At 44.1% G+C, this 19860-nt stretch overlaps 1 protein-coding gene across 1 annotated transcript in view; it reads left to right on the forward strand.

Annotated features, from left to right (window-relative positions):
- The first annotated feature begins 226 nt into the window (after positions 1–226).
- SHC4 (SHC adaptor protein 4) overlaps positions 227–19860 on the forward strand; it is a 176695-nt gene continuing 157061 nt past the window's right edge. The window contains exon 1 of the mRNA XM_061428842.1: positions 227–709. The gene's annotated coding sequence lies outside the window, so the exon portion shown is untranslated. The remainder of the gene's footprint in view (positions 710–19860) is intronic.

Consider the following 19860-nt stretch of genomic DNA (forward strand, 5'->3'; position numbering starts at 1 on the left):
CTCTGTGCCAGACATTGTTCTAAGCCATTTTCCAATATTAACTCATTAATCCTCAAGCAACCCTGTGAGGAAATACTATGATAATTTCTCACTTTTTAGATGATGAAACAATCATGGAGATGTTAAGTAACTTGCCCAAGTTTCAACAGCTGGTAAATAGCAGAACTAGGATTTAAATTCAGTCTTGTGGTTGGTATGCTTTTTTTTTTTTTTTAATAATTGGAGTGTAGTTGATTTACAGTGTTGTGTTTCAGGTGTACTGCAAAGTGAATCTGTTACACACATCTATATATCCACATTCTTTTCCTATATAGACCATTACAGAGTATTGAGTAATAGAGCATGGCCAGTTGTTCACAGCTCTTAGCATGTGACTGAATGTTGATGTGCACCCATTACCCTGCATGTCATTACCAGGCATCAGTTACCCTGGGACCACTGGTGGTCTTGTTCAGCCATCGGTCGTCGCCCCAGTGGGCTGCTATCCCAAGGGACCAGCTGTCAATGAAAGACCGTTAGTGGCCCTACTCAGCCATTGGTTGGTGCTGCAGTCATTGGTTGGAGCCCCTCCCCCAAGCAAACAACTGAGAGACGGATAGTGGTCCTGCTCAGCCATTGGTCAGTGCTGCAGTGGGACCCTCCCCCAAGCAAACACCTATCAGTGAGCAACCGTCAGTCGGTCTGTGGAGAGAGAGTTGTACAGAGTAAGGTAAGAAGCAAATCCTGGCCTTTTGCTTAGGGCCCTCCAGCTCACCCAGCCTTGGGCCAGTGGGTGAGCAGTGGGACCCAGGGAACAGAGGGCTGTGTCCTGTAGGGACACAGAGCCCTCGCCAAGGCCACCGGCTGACCAGGCTCAGGCTTTGAGGCGGCAGTGAGCCTCTCCCTGATCCCCGCCTTTGTGCAGACCATGAGTCCTGGCCCCCACTGTTTATAGGTAACCTGAGGAGCATGAGGGTTGGCTGGATCCTGGGCGCCTGGCTCCATTAGCAATGACAGCTGGGCAGGTTCTGGGGATCTGGCCCTGAGGTAGCCAGCTGCCAGCTGAGATCTGCCTTCTTTTAGCCAGGACAAGGTCTTCGGAGTGTGAAAGTCCTGGGAGCCTTGCCCTTGTCAGAACAGAAATTTGGTAGAGGTTTCCAGGAATACCATTCCCTGTCCATGACCAGATCTCAAGAACAAAGGTTCTGACACATGAAGTTTGCAACAACTAACCACATCCCTCACTCACCTTTCCTAGAAAAGGGCTTTTGCTGAAAGCTTTTTGAGGAGTTTGGGGTTTTTAAGGCATGAGCTACTCATCTCCTTGCATGGCCTTCAGTAAACTTTTCTCTGTTCCAAACTCCAATGTTTTGGTATCGTTGGCCTCACTATGCGGCAGGCACATAGACTTGTGTTTTCAGTAACAGGAGTATTTGTAACAGCAGGATGAGCCGAGTTCCCTGTGCTATATAGCAGGCTCTTACTAGTTGTCTGTTGTAGGGTGTTAATGTCAGTCCTAATCTCCCAATCAAGCCTGTGCTTTTCTTCACTATGTCGTGTATGTCAGCACAAGATGCTCAGCGTGTGCAGACTAAGCAGTGCTTCCCCCCTTGTCACGTGTCCTGCAGTGTGCAATGTGCCATGTGCCAGGACTGAACTGATGGCCCCAGAGACTGAATTTATTGGGCCTCACCTGATCACCTCTTGCCTGGAGTTGTCCTAGATCTTGTCATTATATTGCAGTTAAGTAAGGGGAATCTGAAAACTCATCTGTTTGAAAATACTAGGTTCTCTAATTTTCATGATGAAAACAATTTTTAATGATCACAAAGAGAAGAATCACAAATCCTTTCATATGTATTGTAATAGTTCTGTTTTTGGACCAAAATTTGTACTACTGACAGTTCCTTTCCTAACAAGTGATCAATTTTTCTTTGACCAGAAGAGGGTGTGCATGGCACCTGAAAACAAAGGTGACTGTGTAATATTAATAAATGTTTTTAAGTGAGAGGAGAGGAATGAGAAGTTCCCTGAACTATGGGCCTGACCATAAAAGGTGCTTAGTGCTGAGTCTAAGCTCAGAACTCAGGAGCCATACATACAGTTATCCTTTCATTTTAGAAAGAGAGCACCATCAAAAGACATTTAGATCACATGTTAAGTAGTTCAATTTTTTGAAATTTCTAAATTAGCAATTCAGTATTGTAGCTTGACTTGGGTTTTGCTAACTTGTATGATATACGACACCTGCCTTATTAGATAATAGGTATTAATGGCAGCCTTGTGGATCATAGGGCCAAAGGATATTTCAGTAGAGCTCCCACAATGCAGAATTTGGAAAGAGAGGAAGATGCTTCCATTTTTGGGGCTCAGTCTCAATTCTTTTATTTCCCCTTACCCTTCTCCTCCCATGTTTTTTCACACTCTGAGTAATTATTTGGCAGCCTTCTGCAAGCAAAGAGAGGTTTATTCTTGCAGAAATGGGTTGGATAATTGTGTGGCTATAATCTGACTGCCTGTGTCCAAATGTCCAATTTGGATACAGAGGGTTAGAGCAAGTAAGATACTGAATTGCATGAAATTTGAAGCTCCCAACTGAGCATAGTGTTCTTTGGCCACTTGCTGAGGAACCAGAGAATGCAGCTGTGAGTTAGTTAGCTGTGGTTTGGGGACTGGAGTAGTGCAGGTTTCTGTGGAAGGAATGAGTGCTTTGTCTTCTCACAAACTTGGGTCATAGCCTTGAATTACCCAGATAACAGCTACAGCCTTGCCATGGTGGGACTCTGATTTAAGGCAGTTTTGATTGTACCCTTATCTATTACAGGAAGAGTGATGTGAGCAAAAGTGGTTCCTACTTATGTCTAGACTCCTCAGGTTATCTTTGCCTCTTGGTTTTCTTTAGTTGAAACATTTTCATTGCTTTGCAAGTGCTCTGCTTGAGAATAGGATAATGATTGAAATTTAAGCAGTTAATCTTGTGTGTTGAGGAATTAGAAAAATGCTTGAAAATCATTGGTTTCTCAATCATAGTGTAACTGGGAAGGGTTAATTTTGAATTTATGCTGGCTCTGCTTCTGTGATTTTAACCCTCATCCTGCCACTTTTTTTGTTTATGTGTGTTAGTGGCTTTATCGTGTCTGACTCTTTGCAACTCCATGGACTATAGCCCACCAGGCCCTCTGTCCATGGCATTCTCCAGGCCAGAATACTGCAGTGGGTAGCCGTTCCCTTCTCCAGGGGATCTTCACAACTCAGGGGTCGAACCCAGGTCTCCCACATTGCAGGCAGGTTCTTTACCACCTGAGCCACCAGGGAAGCTGGTACCCAGAACGGGCCATGGTAATTAAGTCAGTCAACCTAGATTCCTTGAAAGTTTGAACTGGAGGCCACAGAAAGTGAATTGGAGTGGGTGTGCCAACAAAGCAGAGAGGCCACTAGTGCTGAAAAGGCCTCTGTGCACCAGTGCTGAATCAAATCTGACGGACAGAGTTTTGGGTGAAGTAGAAAAGAAATCATGTTATTGCTTTGGCAGACAAAAGGGGACACAGCAAGATCGTGCCTTGAAAAACTATGTGTCCCGACTCTGGATGATTTGGTGAGGAGTTTTATAGCAATGGCTTCTCTGTGGCTCAGATGGTAAAGAATCTGCCTACAGTGCAGGACACCTTGGTTCAATCCCTGGATTGGGAAGGTCCCCTGGAGAAGGTAACCCACTCCAGTATTCTTGCCTGGAGAATTCCATGGTCAGAGGAGCCTGGCAGGCTACAGTCCATGGAATCTCAAAGAATTGGACACGATTGAGTAACTCTTTCTTTGTAACAATGGTTCAAGTTGCTGTCAAGGATCAGGATGTCTGCAGGGTCTGCACTCTAATTTGGTCTCAGGTCGTCTCCTGATAAGCTTCTATATTTCCTTTAATCTGGCCTCAGGCAGTCTTCTGATTAGCTTCTTGAGGCTATCAAACTGTGATCTCTGGAATGAAGAATGCTAACATCTTCCATTTGTTGGGGTTTTCGATCTGTAAAGAGCTCAAAGATATTGTTACGTGTATAACTAGAGGTGGAAAAAGGGCCCTGCCCCAAAGCTGTGCTATTGTTTCTTTGCTGCTTCTCCCTTATCTCTGCACCCCTCCCTTTCCTGATTAGCAACTGTTTGAATCTATCTTTGGGACCCAGGGAAGGTTATGGAGGCTGGAGTCTGTTCATTACAAACAAGAAACAGGGGACATAGAAAGGCTCTCAGCGCCACAGGGTTCTACTCAGTTTCACCGTGAGAGCAACAGAACAATGATCTGCCTTCAAGCCTTTGACTGTGTGGATCACAATAAACTGTGGAAAATTCTGAAAGAGATGGGAATACCAGACCACCTGATCTGCCTCTTGAGAAATTTGTATGCAGGTCAGGAAGCAACAGTTAGAACTGGACATGGAACAACAGACTGGTTCCAAATAGGAAAAGGAGTACGTCAAGGCTGTATATTGTCACCCTGCTTATTTAACTCATATGCAGAGTACATCATGAGAAACGCTGGACTGGAAGAAACACAAGCTGGAATCAAGATTGCCGGGAGAATTATCAATAACCTCAGATATGCAGATGATACCACCCTTATGGCAGAAAGTGAAGAGGAACTAAAAAGCCTCTTGATGAGAGTGAAAGAGGAGAGTGAAAAAGTTGGCTTAAAGCTCAACATTCAGAAAACGAAGATCATGGCATCCGGTCCCATCAACTTCATGGGAAATAGATGGGGAAACAGTGGAAACAGTGTCAGACTTTATTTTTCTGGGCTCCAAAATCACTGCAGATGGTGACTGCAGCCATGAAATTAAAAAGATGCTTACTCCTTGGAAGGAAAGTTATGACCAACCTAGATAGCATATTGAAAAGCAGAGACATTACTTTGCCAACAAAGGTTTGTCTAGTCAAGGCTATGGTTTTTCCTGTGGTCATGTATGGATGTGAGAGTTGGACTGTGAAGAAGGCTGAGCACTGAAGAATTGAAGCTTTTGAACTGTGGTGTTGGAGAAGACTCTTGAGAGTCCCTTGGACTGCAAGGAAATCCAACCAGTCCATTCTGAAGGAGCTCAGCCCTGGGATTTCTTTGGAAGGAATGATGCTAAAGCTGAAACTCCAGTACTTTGGGCACCTCATGCAAAGAGTTGACTCATTGGAAAAGACTCTGATGCTGGGAGGGATTGGGGGCAGGAGGAGAAGGGGACGACAGAGGATGAGATGGCTGGATGGCATCACTGACTTGATGGAAGTGAGTCTGGGTGAACTCCGGGAGTTGTTGATGGACAGGGAGGCCTGGCGTGCTGCGATTCATGGGGTCACAAAGAGTCGGACACGACTGAGCAACTGATCTGATGCTGACAGCATATGTTGTGTGGATCACAACAAACTGGAAAATTCTTCAAGAGATGGGTATGCCAGACCACCTTACCTGCTTCCTGAGAAATCTGTATGCAGGTCAAGAAGCAACAGTTAAAACCAGATACAGAACAACAGACTGATTCCAAATCGGTAAAGGAGGACGTCAAGGCTGCATATTGTCACCCTGTTTATTTAACTTATATGCAGAGTACATCATGAGAAATGCCAGGCTGGATGAAACACAAGCTGGAATCAAGATTGCTGGGAGAAATATCAATAACCTCAGATACACAGATGACACCACCCTTATGGCAGAAAGTGAAGAAGAACTAAAGAGCCTCCTGATGAAAGCAAAAGAGTAGAGTGAAAAAGTAGGTTTAAAGCTCAATATCCAGAAAAGTAAGATCATGGCATCCGGTCCCATCACTTCATGGCAAATAGGTAGGGAAACAGTGAAAACAGTGACAGACTTTATTTCTGGGGGCTCCAAATCACTACAGATGGTGACTGCAGCCATGAAATTAAAAGACACTTGCTCCTTGGAAGAAAAGCTATGACCAACCTAGGCAGCATGTTAAAAAGAAGAGACATTACTTTGCCAACAAAGGTCCGTCTAGTCAAAGCTATGGTTTTTCCAGTAGTCATGTATGGAAGATTTGGACTGTAAAGAGAGCTGAGTGCCGAAGTATTGATGCTTTTGAACTGTGGTGTTGGAGAAGACTCTTGAGAGTCCCTTAGACTACAAGGAGATCAAACCAGTCAATCCTAAAGGGAATCAGTCCTGAATATTCGTTGGAAGAACTGACGCTGAAGCTGAAACTCCAATACTTTGGCCACCTGATAGGAAGAACTGACACACTGGGAAAAGACCCTGATGTTGGGAAAGATTGAAAGCAGGAGGAGAAGGGGACGACAGAAGATGAGGTGGTTGGATGGCACCACCAACTTGATAGACATGAGTTTGAGTAAGCTCCGGAAGTTGGTAATGGACAGGGAAGCCTGGCGTGCTGCAGTCCATGGGCTCACAAAGAGTCGGACATGACTGAGTGACTGAACTGAACTGAATGCTGACAGCTTTACATTTTTAACCTGTTCCTAGGTCTTTCATCACTACTGTTTTTTAATTATAGAGAGCTTATCTGTTTTTGACAACCAACAGAATCTTACAAAAATGATCTTTAAGGTTTCTTCAAACCCAAGTGGTCTTACGGTTCTATGAAGAGAAGTGTTCACCATAAACTTTGAGAACTTTTTACCTTTGTGGTCACATGTGGCAAGAACCAGCTTTATGTCAGGGTGGGTGGCTGGGGGCATAAAGAGTGGTCCCAGGGCTTCAATGGGGTCTGCATGTGGGACACAAGAGAATCAGGGTCCTCCCTCCAGGTGGAGCTGTGGGTATGGAAGCCTTTCAGCCACTCCAACCACTGTACTACAGCCATGTAGGGCATCCAGAGCCAACTGGTCCAAAGCCTTGAGATCATCCTTGACCCCTCTTCTTACCACATATGACAACCTGTCAGGAAGTTCTGTTAGTTTTATACCAAAATATATCCAGAATTCAATGACTTTTCACTCCTTCCTGTCTTCACCATCTCTCATCTGGATTCTCACAGCCATCTGCTCCTTGGTCACACTGTCTTCACTCTTACCCTCTTGTGGTCTGTTCTCAATATTGCAGCCATAATAATCCTATTACACACCTAACACAGATCATGTCAGTTTTCTGTTCTAAGCCTTCCAGTGGCTCCAACTCACTCAGAGAAGAAGCCACCTTCTTTGCCTACAGTGGTCTACATGCATGTGCACACACAGAGACCTTCTCTGACCTCATCTTCTGCCACACATTTCCCCTCAACCCTTGCTCACTCTACTGGCCTCTTTGCTGGATTTGGAACATGCCTTCCCTAATAGCTCAGTTAATAAAAAATCCACCTGCAATGCGGGATCCCTGGGTTGGGAAGATCCCTGGTGAAGGGAAAGGCTACCCACTCCAGTATTCTGGCTTGGAGAATTTCATGGACTGTAACGTCTATGGGGTAGCAAAGAGTTGGACACAACCGAATGACTTGGACTTTCACTTTTCACTGTCTCAAGGCCTTTGCACTGTCTGTTCCCTCTGATGGAAAGTCTGTTCACCCCACCCACCCAATCCCTCTACCTCCTTTGGGGTTTTGTTCAAATGCACCTTTACAGTGAGGCCTCAGGGGAGTCAAGGACCTACTTTGTCTGAAATGTAACACATCTTTATCATTTTATTCCCCAAACCTGCTCATCCCCCCACCTCATCTGTATTTACTAAGCTCTAACTTTTATTTTTATTCATCTTGTCTCTCCTCCCTTACTAAACTCTGTACAGGCAGTGACTTAGGACTTTTTTGTTTCTTCTTACCCTCAGCACCTAGCACAATGCCAGGCACAAAATAGGCACTCAGTAAATCTTTTGAATGAATGAGTGGAAGAAGCCTTAAGTAAGGAAGTCAGCCTTTGCAGAGCAGCCATGCTCTGTGCAGCCACTCATACTCTCTGACTTCTTGACTTCCCTTGTTTTCCCTTTTGTTTATGGTTTAGTATTGGAAGAAGAACTAGCCTGAATCTCAAGAGAAAAACTTTACCCTAGAATAGGGGCCTCCCAGAGATACTCTGTATTTAATGGTCCTATGTTGCCGCCGCCCCTGACCTCAGACGTGGGGTAGCTCCTCCCAGCTGCCGCCCCTGACCTCGGACATCGGGTAGCTCCTCTCAGCCACACTTGTGCGCCATCGCAGCTGCCCGCACTTGGCTAGCCACCATCGTCTGTCCCAGCCACCCATGTCCAAGGTAAGGAGCAGTGGCTGCACTTTGCTGGAGCAGCCGTGAAGAGACACCCCACGTCCAAGGTAAGAGAAACCCAAGTAAGACGGTAGGTGTTGCAAGAGGGCATCAGAGGGCAGACACACTAAACCATACTCACAGAAAACTAGTCAATCTAATCACACTAGAACCACAGCCTTGTCTAACTCAATGAAACTAAGCCATGCCCGTGGGGCAACACAAGACAGGCGGGTCATGGTGGAGAGATTTGACAGAATGTGGTCCACTGGAGAAGGGAATGGCAAACCACTTCAGTATTCTTGCCTTGAAAACCCCATGAACAGTATGAAAAGGCAAAATGATAGGATACTGAAAGAGGACTGTCCAGGTCGCTAAGTGCCCAATATGCTACTGGAGACCAGTGGAGAAATAACTCCAGAAAGAATGAAGGGTTGGAGCCAAAGCAAAAACAATACCCAACTGTGGATGTGACTGGTGTTAGAAGCAAGGTCTGATGCTGTAAGAGCAATATTGCATAGGAACCTGTAATGTCAGGTCCATGAATCAAGGCAAATTAGAAGTGGTCAAACAGGAGATGGCAAGACTGAACATCAACATTCTAGGAATCAGCGGACTGAAATGGACTGGAATGGGTGAATTTAACTCAGATGACCATTATATCTACTACTGCGGGCAGGAATCCCTTAAAAGAAATGGAGTAGCCATCATGGTCAACAAAAGAGTCCAAAATGCAGTACTTGGATGCAATCTCAAAAACGACAGAATGATCTCTGTTCGTTTCCAAGGCAAACCGTTCAATATCACAGTAATCCAAGTCTATGCCCCAACCAGTAATGCTGAAGAAGCTGAAGTTGAACAGTTCTATGAAGACCTACAAGACCTTTTAAAACTAACACCCAAAAAAGATGTCCTTTTCATTATAGGGGACTGGAATGCAAAAGTAGGAAGTCAAGAAACACCTGGAGTAACAGGCAAACTTGGCCTTGGAATACGGAATGAAGCAGGCAAAGGCTAATAGAATTTTGCCAAGAGGACACACTGGTCATAGCAAACACCCTCTTCCAACAACACAAGAGAAGACTCTACACATGGACATCACCAGATGGTCAACACTGAAATCAGATTGATTCTATTCTTTGCAGCCAAAGATGGAGAAGCTCCATACAGTCAGCAAAAATAAGACTGGGAGCTGACTGTTGTTCAGATCATGAGCTCCTTATTGCCAAATTCAGACTGAAATTGAAGAAAGTAGGGGAAACCACTAGACCATTCAGGTATGACCTAAATCAAATTCCTTATGATTATACAGTGGAAGTGAGAAATAGATTTAAGGGCCTAGATCTGATAGATAGAGTGCCTGATGGACTATGCACGGAGGTTCATGACATTGTACAGGAGACAGGGATCAAGACCATCCCCATGGAAAAGAAATGCAAAAAAGCAAAATGGCTGTCTGGGGAAGCCTTGCAAATAACTGAAAAGAAGAGAAGCGAAAACCAAAGGAGAAAAGGAGAGATATAAGCATCTGAATGCAGAGTTCCAAAGAATACCAAGAAGAGGTAAGAAAGCCTTCTTCAGTGATCAATGCAAAGAAATAGAGGAAAACAACAGAATGGGAAAGTCTAGAGATCTCTTCAAGAAATTAGAGATACCAAGGGAACATTTCGTGCAAAGATGGGCTTGATAAAGGACAGAAATGGTATGGACCTAACAGAAGCAAAAGAGGTGGCAAGAATACACAGAAGAACTGTACAAAAAGATCTTCACGACCAGGATAATCACTATGATATGATCACTGACCTAGAGCCAGACATCCTGGAATGTGAAGTCAAGTGGGCCTTAGAAAGCATCACTACGAGCAAAGCTAGTGGAGGTGATGGAATTCAGTGGAGCTCTTTCAAATCCTAATCCTGAAAGATGATGCTGTGAAAGTGCTACACTCAATATGCCAGCAAATTTGGAAAACTCAGCAGTGGCCACAGGACTGGAAAAAGTCAGTTTTCATTCCAATCCCAAAGAAAGGCAATGCCAAGGAATCTCAAACTTCCACATAATTGCACCCATCTCACACGCTAGGAAAGTAATGCTCAAAATTCTCCAAGCCAGGCTTCAGCAATATGTGAACTGTGAACTTCCTGATGTTCAAGCTGGTTTTAGAAAAGGCAGAGGAACCAGAGATCAAATTGCCAACATCCACTGGATCATGGAAAAAGCAAGAGAGTTCCAGAAAAATATCTGTTTCTGCTTTATTGACTATGCCAAAGCCTTTGACTGTGTGGATCACAATAAACTGGAAAATTCTTCAAGAGATGGGAATACCAGACCACCTGACCTGCCTCCTGAGAAATCTGAATGCAGGTCAGGAAGCAACAGTTAGAACTGGACATGGAACAACAGACTGGTTCCAAATACGAAAAGGAGTATGTCAAGGCTGTATATTGTCACCCTGCTTATTTAACTTATATGCAGAGTACATCATGAGAAATGCTGGGCTGTAAGAAGAACAAGCTGGAATCAAGAGTGCCAGGAGAAATATCAATAACCTCAGATATGCAGATGACACCACCCTTATGGCAGAAAGTGAAGAGGAACTAAAAAGCCTCTTGATGAGAGTGAAAGAGGGGAGTGAAAAAGTTGGCTTAAAGCTCAACATTCAGAAAATGAATATCATGGCATCTGGTCCCATAATTTCATGGGAAATAGATGGGAAAACAATGGAAATAGCGTCAGACTTTATTTTTTTGGGCTCCAAAATCACTGCAGATGGTGATGGCAGCTATGAAATTAAAAGATGCTTACTCCTTGGAAGGAGAGTTATGACCAACCTAGACAGCATATTGAAAAGCAGAGACACTACTTTGCCAACAAAGGTCCGTCTAGTCAAGGCTATGGTTTTTCCAGTGGTCATGTATGGATGTGAGAGTTGGACTGTGAAGAAAGCTGAGCACCGAAGAATTGATGCTTTTGAACTGTGGTGTTGGAGAAGACTCTCGAGAGTCCCTTGGACTGCAAGGAGATCCAACCAGTCCATCCTAAAGGAGATCAGTCCTGGGTGTTCTTTGGAAGGACTGATGCTAAAGCTGAAACTCCAATACTTTGGCCAACTCGTGCGAAGAGTTGTCTCTTTGGAAAAGACTCTGATGCTGGGAGGGATTGGGGGTGGGAGGAAAAGGGAACGGCGGAGGATGAGATGGCTAGATGGCATCACTGACTCGATGGACGTGGGTTTGAGTGAACTCCGGGAGATAGTGATGGACAGGAAGGCCTGGCATGCTGCGATTCATGGGGTCACAAAGAGTCGGACACGACTGAGTGACTGAACTGAACTGAACTGATGTTGCTGATAAAGCTTCCGAGGTGGCTCAGTGGGTAAAGAATCTGCCTGCCAACTCAGGAGTCACAGAAGTTGCGAGTTTGATCACTGGGTGGGGAAGATCCCCTGGAGGAGGAAATGACAACCCACTCCAGTGTTCTTTCCTGAAGAATCCCATGGACAGAGGAGCCTGGTAGGCTACATACAGCTATGGGATTGCAAAAGAATTAGACACGACAGAGTGCACATGTCACTGATCACTCAAAACAAATGCTAGGTTTCGTATCTAATGATTCCTTTGTACGTGGAGGTGACAAGTATGTGAGACATTTCTATGAGATTAATCAGGAAGAGGGCAAGAATACACAAGCAACTTCTGGTATATTTGTAATGTTTCATTTTTAAGCTATATGATCAGTACATAGAGTGTGGTATATTTTCTTTATATACTCATTATATGCTTGAGATATTTAATAAAAATAACCAAAAGAAATGGGCCAACTAAAATACAACCATTTTCTATTCTGTAACTGATTTCCCAAACTTTGTACTCAGTCTGCCTTCAATACATTGACAAAGAAAATTACTGCAAAAATGTAGCTGGAAGTCAGGATTAAATCCCTGTCTTCATTGATTTAGCAAATAGTTGCCAATAGCTACAAATTTTATCTTCTTCCCATATACCAGAAACTGTCTCACTTCATCCATCACCTGGCCTAAGTAATGAGAAATATGGCTCACACCTATGGCTTTCCCATCTGCTCTCTTGCTGGAACAAGGTGCTTTAATCTTCATGGAAAGATTGAATATTGTGTTGGCAACCCACTTATCTGGTTTCCTTAGCAACAAGAACATAGTATTTAAGGTGATGGCATCCCTTGCTCAGAATAGAAGCTGAGTAAGCCTGATCCTGGTGCCCTGAGTCTGCTCAGGGATATTTTACCTCTTCAAAGACTCTTCCACACCTGGCTATTCAGGCAGCAAACAGCTAAAGTGACAGTTACCTAGCAGACCACTGGACCTGTTTCTACAGCCAACTCACCCTTGCCAGTTATAATGGCCCCTATCTCCAATCCCCGGAAATATTGACCAAATTTTCAATTCCAAGAATTGAAGAAAATTTTTTCATGTCCTTGCAACTTCTGCAGCAATTTAGGTTGGCTGCCACCAGTTTCCATGAAATCTGAACAAGACTAAAGATGATGAAACTGCCCAGGCATTTAGGAAAAGCACAAAGTTGGGGTGGGGGGAAGAGCTTTTAAAGGAAATTGCTATTAAGGAACTGTGGCCAAGCAGCTACTGTTTTGTCAAACAGAGTTTAACAGGTTTCCTTATTGTCAGACTTTTTAGAGCTTCTAATATCCTAACGTATTTTGACTCTCCATAAACAGAAAGCTTTATTACAATGTCAGGCAGCAGTTCCTCAACATGTTGGACCAAGGAACACAGAATTCTCCAAATGTACTTGGGCATAGAGTGTTTTCTCTGTGGAAAAACTATGAACATCCTGGGGAACTAGTTTTTCATGTAATGTGCAACAAAACATGCTGCTTATGCAATGAAGGTCCCAGGAAGATGGGACACGAGGGGCACTTGGACTGTTCTAACTCAGAGGTTCTCAACCAGGAGTGATTATTTCCCCAGGGGACATTTAGCAATGTCTCGAAATATTTTTTGATTGTAACACCTGGGAAGGGTGCTACTGGCATCTCGTGGGACAAGACCAGAGAAGCTGCTAAGCGTCTTACAATGAACCACACAGCACCTCTCAGCTGTCAACAATGCTAAGGTTGAAAAACTGGACTGACTTAATGTCAGGATGTTTGATTAGTCCTGAATGGGTTCAGGGCCCCAAGTAGGCTCACACAGTGCAATCCACACTCTTGATTTCTGTTTCTGGCACAGGTTTAAACATTCTCTAATGTTCCAGAGTGAACTTATCCAGACACATCCAGATCCTTTGGATAAAACAGGCCCTTCTTCCCCACATACCCTGGGGAAAAGGATGAGGAGAGTTCACCCGGAGCTTCCGATCACATGCCAGCGCCTCCTCCCACGAGTCCTATTTATTTTTTCCCGTCACATGGGGAGGCGTGTGAGGAGCAAGAGGGCAGGGAGGGACCTCTGGGAAGGGCTGCTGAGTGAATGCTCCAAGAAAAGCATGAGTCAAGTGCTTACGGAAGGCCTGGGGAGTGAACCGGTTTTACCCTAACCACACAATGGACTCAAGCACAGTGGTGAGGACAACACTGTAAAGTGGAATTCACCGCCTGCCCTGATGCCTCTGCTTGTTACTCTAACCTCTTCTCAGGGAACAGCTGCCCAGACTACGCCCCTTGGGCAGATGCAGGGCTTGGAATTGCTTGAGAAGCCTTTGTATTCCTAGACAGGAGTGTATATGTATGTTAATTGCTCAGTCGTGTCCAACTCCTTGCAACCCCGTGGACTATAGCCCGCCAGGCTCCTCTGTCTATGGGATTCTCTAGGCAAATATACTGGAGGGGGTTGCCATTTCCTTCTCCAGGGGATCTTCCCCACCCAGGGACTGAACCCAGGTCTCCCCACTTTGCAGGCTGATTCTTTACTGTCTGAGCCATGGAGCATAAAACTCCTACCTACAGTGGCTTACTCTCTTCTTTAAGTCATATCTTGGTTTGCCTAGGAGTGAGGAGATCCCTGGATTCATTTTAAAACCAAGACCATCCTGGCTAATCTAAGGAGAGTTGCTCTACTATTGTTCATAGATGTAGGGAGACTTATTAAGACACAAAAAGAGGGCTCTTTGTTATATCTAATTAATGAAGTATTGATTATTATGTGGCTATGACTGAGTTAGATACCTTGTAGAGTTGAGACAATCATAGTAGTCCTGACCCACACAAGGTTATGTATTGAGAGAGTGTAAGTGGTTTGCTTGGAGCTCAAAACATTTTCCCAAAGAAATCACATTAAAGTGTTGGTTATACTTCCAAGCAAAATGAAATGATAGGTACCCCACCCCCGACAGGAAACAAAGCTACTGGAAATGCAATGGTTTGTCTACCTGAGCGGACACTGCTGCTGTGATTTTCCTGTTTCTGGGAGAAAGTGCCTATCATTCAGGATAATAGGTACACAGTCACAGTTTCCTGATCTTCCTGACTCAGGGATCAAACCTGGGTCTCTTGCATTACAGGCAGATTCTTACCCTCTGAGCCACCAAGGAAGCCCCCTCTTAACACATGCAAATAAATACACACATGCATGCCCACATACACACATGTATGCATATGTTCTGTTTCTTTTCTTTTTTTCAGTGAAACCCAAATTCAGTTCAGTTCAGTTAAGTTACTCAGTCGTGTCCGACTCTTTGCAACCCCATGAACTGCAGCACGCCAGGCCTCCCTGTCCATCACCAACTCCCGGAGTTCACCCAAACCCATGTCCATTGAGTCGGTGATGCCATCCAACTATCTCATCCTCTGTAGTCCCCTTCTCCTCCTGCCCTCAATCTTTCCCAGCATCAAGGTCTTTTCAAATGAGTCAGCTCTTCGCATCAGGTGGCCAAAGTATTGGAGTTTCAGCTTCAACATCAGTCCTTCCAATGAACACCCAGGACTGATCTCCTTTAGGATGGACTGGTTGGATCTCCTCACAGTCCAAGGGACTCTCAAGAATCTTCTCCAACACCACAGTTCAAAAGCATCAATTCTTCGGTGCTCAGCTTTCTTCACAGTCCAACTCTCACATCCATACATGACCACTGGAAAAACCATAGCCTTGACTAGACGAACCTTTGTTGACAAAGTAATGTCTCTGCTTTTCAATATGCTGTCTAGGTTGGTCATAACTTTCCTTCCAAGGAGTACCAACTTTTTCACTCTCCTCTTTCACTTTCATCATGAGGCTCTTTAGTTTCTCTTCACTTTCTGCCATAAGGGTGGTGTCATCTACATGTCTGAGGTTATTGATATTTCTCCTGGCAATCATGATTCCAGCTTGTTCTTCTTCCAGCCCAGCATTTCTCATGATGTTCTCTGCATATAAGTTAAATAAGCATGGTGACAATATAAAGCCTTGACTTACTCTTTTTCCTATTTGGAACCAATCTGTTGTTCTATGTCCAGTTCTAACTATTGCTTCCTGACCTGCATACAGATTTCTCAGGAGGCAGGTCAGGTGGTCTGGTATTCCCATCTCTTTCAGAATTTTCCACAGTTTATCGTGATCCACACAATCAAAGGCTTTGGCATGGTCAATGAAGCAGAAATAGATGTTTTTCTGGAACTCTCTTGCTTTTTTGATAATCCAGCCCAAATTAGTAAACTTTGATTGTAGGAGAAAATTGGCAGTTGTGTGAATATCAGTACTCCACCATTCCTTTAAAAATGTTTTGAGCAATAATAGACTACAAAAGTTTTCAGTTAAAATAATGGTTGCTAATTTTATTGATTGAAGTATAGTTGATTTACATTATTGTGTTAATTTCTGCTGTATATCAAAGTGACTCAGTTATACACATATATACATTCTTTTTTATATTCTTTTCCATTTTGGTTTATCCCAGGAGATTGGATATAGTTTCCTGTGCTATTCAGTAAGACTTGGTTGTTTATCTATTCTAAATGTAAGGCAGTAGTTTGCATATACTAACCCCGAATTCTTCGTGTATCCCTCTCCTTTTCCCCACTCCCCTGCCACAACCACAAGTCTGTTCTCTGTGGCTATGAGTCTGTCTCTGTTTTGGAGATAGGTTCATTTGTGCTATATTTTAGATTCTACGTAAAGTGATATCATATGGTAGTTGTCTTTCTCTTTCTGACTCATTTCCCTTAGTATGATAACCTCTAATTGCATCCTCGTTGCTGCAAATGGCATTATTCATTCCTTTTTATAGCTGAATAATCTTCTATTATTATCATCTTCTTTATTGATTCATCAGTCAATGGACATTTAGGTTGTTTCCATGTCTTGGCTGTTGCGAATAGCGCTGCTGTGAACATAGGGTTGCATGTATCTTTTTAATTATAGTTTTATCTGGATATATGTCCAAGTGTGGGATTTCTGGATCATGTATGTGGTCTGTTTCTTACCCAAACTCCCACCCCAGTAGGACAGTGTGAGAATCGAGGTTTCCTCTGCTGGGGTATTCAGGTCTCAGGGTAGACAGGCTGGGGTGTTCAGATCTCAGGTAGACATTCTCCTATCTGTGGTCTTCAGATACTGATGACTGTGATGGGAAACCCAGCAGACTCCCTAGAGACTGTCAAAGAGAGACACAGGGCTGACAGCCTGTGATTGGGGACATCGTGAACTGAACCCAAGGCAGAGTTTCCAGGACATAGGATCTTTTATATGGAGAGAACCAAAGAAATGATTCAGTTCAAGTCCCTCATTTACAGATGAGGAACATGAGGCCCAGGGAACTGAAGGGACCTGCCCAAGGTCACAGACTTTTGGAGGCATATTAGACTTCCAAATCTCCAGACTCTTGCCACTCCATCCTTTGCCTTAGAAACTAAGAAAAACCCTGGAGGTGTCCCCTTACTCACAATTCTACTTTTGAAAAATAAATTCTCCAGGGAAAGCTTTGTTTTCTGGCCAAAATAGTTGTGCTTGCTGAGTTGGAAGTGATGGAACTCCTGAGACAGAGATTGCCAAACTTCGCTGCCCCCAACACACCACAGACCCTGCAGTTTCCTTGCGGCTGGATCTCCTCCATGTGGAAAATAGCAACAGGGCAGCACCACCACCCACCACCAGCCTCTACCAATCATCACTGTACTTACCTCCACCAGTTGCAGAGGGGGCTGCCTTGCTCCTGGCCATTTTCTTACCTCTGTAAATGTTCTTAAGCCTCAAGAGCTGTGAGACCACTTCCTGTGGGTGTGTGATGGTGATAGATGGGGAAATACAAAGGGTTTGCTGAAAGATTTTATTCTGGTGTTTCATGCTTTTCTGGCCACAGATGTCTGCTGGACTATTAAAATCTCTTTTCTAACCTGGAAATGCCAATTAATTCTCTCAAGGCCATGCTGCTTTTTGCAAGGGCCTCAGGTGTACAGAGTGGGTAGACGTGCTCTGGATATTCAACTATTATATTAGTAATGCGTGGAGTATGCTGAGTGGTTCACAAGTTACAAAATGCTCTTGTAAGACTCTTTCCTAGACTCCTGTAGCCTCAAAAGGCTGGACCATCTTTCCCCAGCATTGTCCCAGCCCTGACACCTGCCCCAACTCAGCTACTGGTGTTGACATTTCAACAGTTTAACTCACCAGATAGATGCTTTCTTCTTCCCATCAGCCTTGATTCTCTTTTTCTCAGATTTCTGCTTCCTTCCCTTTTTCTCTTCTTCCTCTCCCTCACCACCCCCATCATTTGTTGGCATATAGCAAGCTCTGCTTTTCTATCTGCAACAAATATTTTCAGATTGCTAAGCCCTCTAATTAGGTCCTGATGACAAAGAACAGTGAATAGCTAGAACTGATCCCTGCCCTCCATATGTCGTCAGTTTCGTGGTACCTTTACTGCCAGACTGACCATGTCACCAGGGCTGCAGCATCTTGCCTCCCCTTTACTGACAGAACTTAGGGCTGGGAGGGATTCCTTCACCACCACCTTCATTTTATTTTACACACACACATACACATACATACACATGTGAGTGCTCTTTCTCAGTCTCTGAGTCTTTCCCCCTTTCCATTGTTTAGATTTTTTCCTAATAAATGTCCCATATGTTTTTAGGAAAAAAAAAATGCTTGTTTGACCCTGGGAGGACAATAACACAGCTATTCCTGCACTCATCTAATGGATGAAGGAACTGAAAATAAATTTGATTAGTATTCAGATTGATCCAGTGGCAGAGATGAGGTTAGAACCAGGGTCTCCTGGATTCAATATCTTTTCACCAGAAATAAAGTAGTCTTTTAAAATATTCTAATTGTCTTTAACAAGAATACTGGAGTGGGCTGCCATTTCCTCCTCCAGGGGATCTTCCTGACCAAGGATCAAACCTGCGTCTCTTACATTGGCAGACAGATTCTTTTCCACTGAGCCACCAGGGAAACCCCTTTAACTAGACACATCATTCAAAATCAAAAAGTGCACAGTGAAAAATAAGAACACTCCCTGCTTATCAGCTGTTCCCTCCCTCCAAATGCAACTTCCGGGAGACACAGCCTTCCAGAGCTAAACTAGGCACATGCCAGCAATATATATGGGTATGTAAATACATAGTGTGTGTAAACATACATGAAGGACTGCTTTTATTCGCTAAATGTGTTTTCCACTTCTGCATGTGCACTGCCTTCCATAGGCATCAGTAAGGCCCGTGTGGCTGGGAGGAGTTACATGCACATGCTCTGGAGTCAGGCAGATCTAGGGCAGCAGTGGCACTGATCATGTTCAGGTTACATGAAGTTTCCTTGAACTTCCGTGTTTTCATCTGACAAATGTACATAATAACATATAAGTGTGGCTGCATCTGTAACGTGTTCAGAACATAATACACGTGCTCAGTAAATGATGGCTGTTTCCTATGTGCCTACTTTGTGCAGAGCCTGTGCTGGTACAGGAGAAAGGAGATGAGTAAGATAAGATGTTGGCCCTTGAAATCCTTATCATTTAAAATAGGGGAAAGTAGATATAATAAGCAAGCATATTATCATATAGCAGAATGAATGGAAGCACTCAATCAATGTAGAGGATAAGATCATAGACTCCTCTAGATTCAGAATTCTGGGGTTCAAATCCCAGGGTTTAAACAAGTTCTCTTTCCCTGAGGTTTTTTGTCTACAAAACAGAAGTAATAAAGGTGGAAGGATTAAGTAAAATAATGCATTCAAAACAGTGCCTGGCACATGATAGAGATTCAATAGTGATTTTAATAATTATAGTATCTAATTCTACATACAAATAACTTCCACAGTAGAAATATCTACCACAATAGGTGCCAAGGTAGCAAGGGGAGAAGGTAGCATTATGATGAAATGAGAACCACGACTTCAAACCCTCCACTGGGACTCCCACCTGCCGGGCCCTGTTGCTGGTGTTTCACCTGCGTCCTTGCACTTGATGCTCACAGCCTCCCTGTGAGCATGGCATTACTCCCCGTTCATAGAAGGAAACCGAGGCAGAGGCAGAAATGGCAACTTGACTCTCATCCTCCTCATACCACCTGGTTCCCCAAATAAGAGGGTCACTAAGACTAGGACGTCAGAGACCAAGGGCATTTCCTGGATGGCATCTCTCCTTGTTCTCCAGACGTGTGTTGAGTCCTGCTGTGGCTTGGGACTGAAGCAGGAATGAGGTGACTGCTCCTGCATGAGGGACCAAGCGCCAAATCTCGAGGCGTACCCATGGCCACTCACAGCTGTGATAGACGAAAATGTGTCAGACCTGGGAC

The sequence above is a fragment of the Bos javanicus genome, chromosome 10, assembly GCF_032452875.1.
Source record: "Bos javanicus breed banteng chromosome 10, ARS-OSU_banteng_1.0, whole genome shotgun sequence".
NCBI classification, from domain to species: Eukaryota; Metazoa; Chordata; class Mammalia; order Artiodactyla; family Bovidae; genus Bos; species Bos javanicus.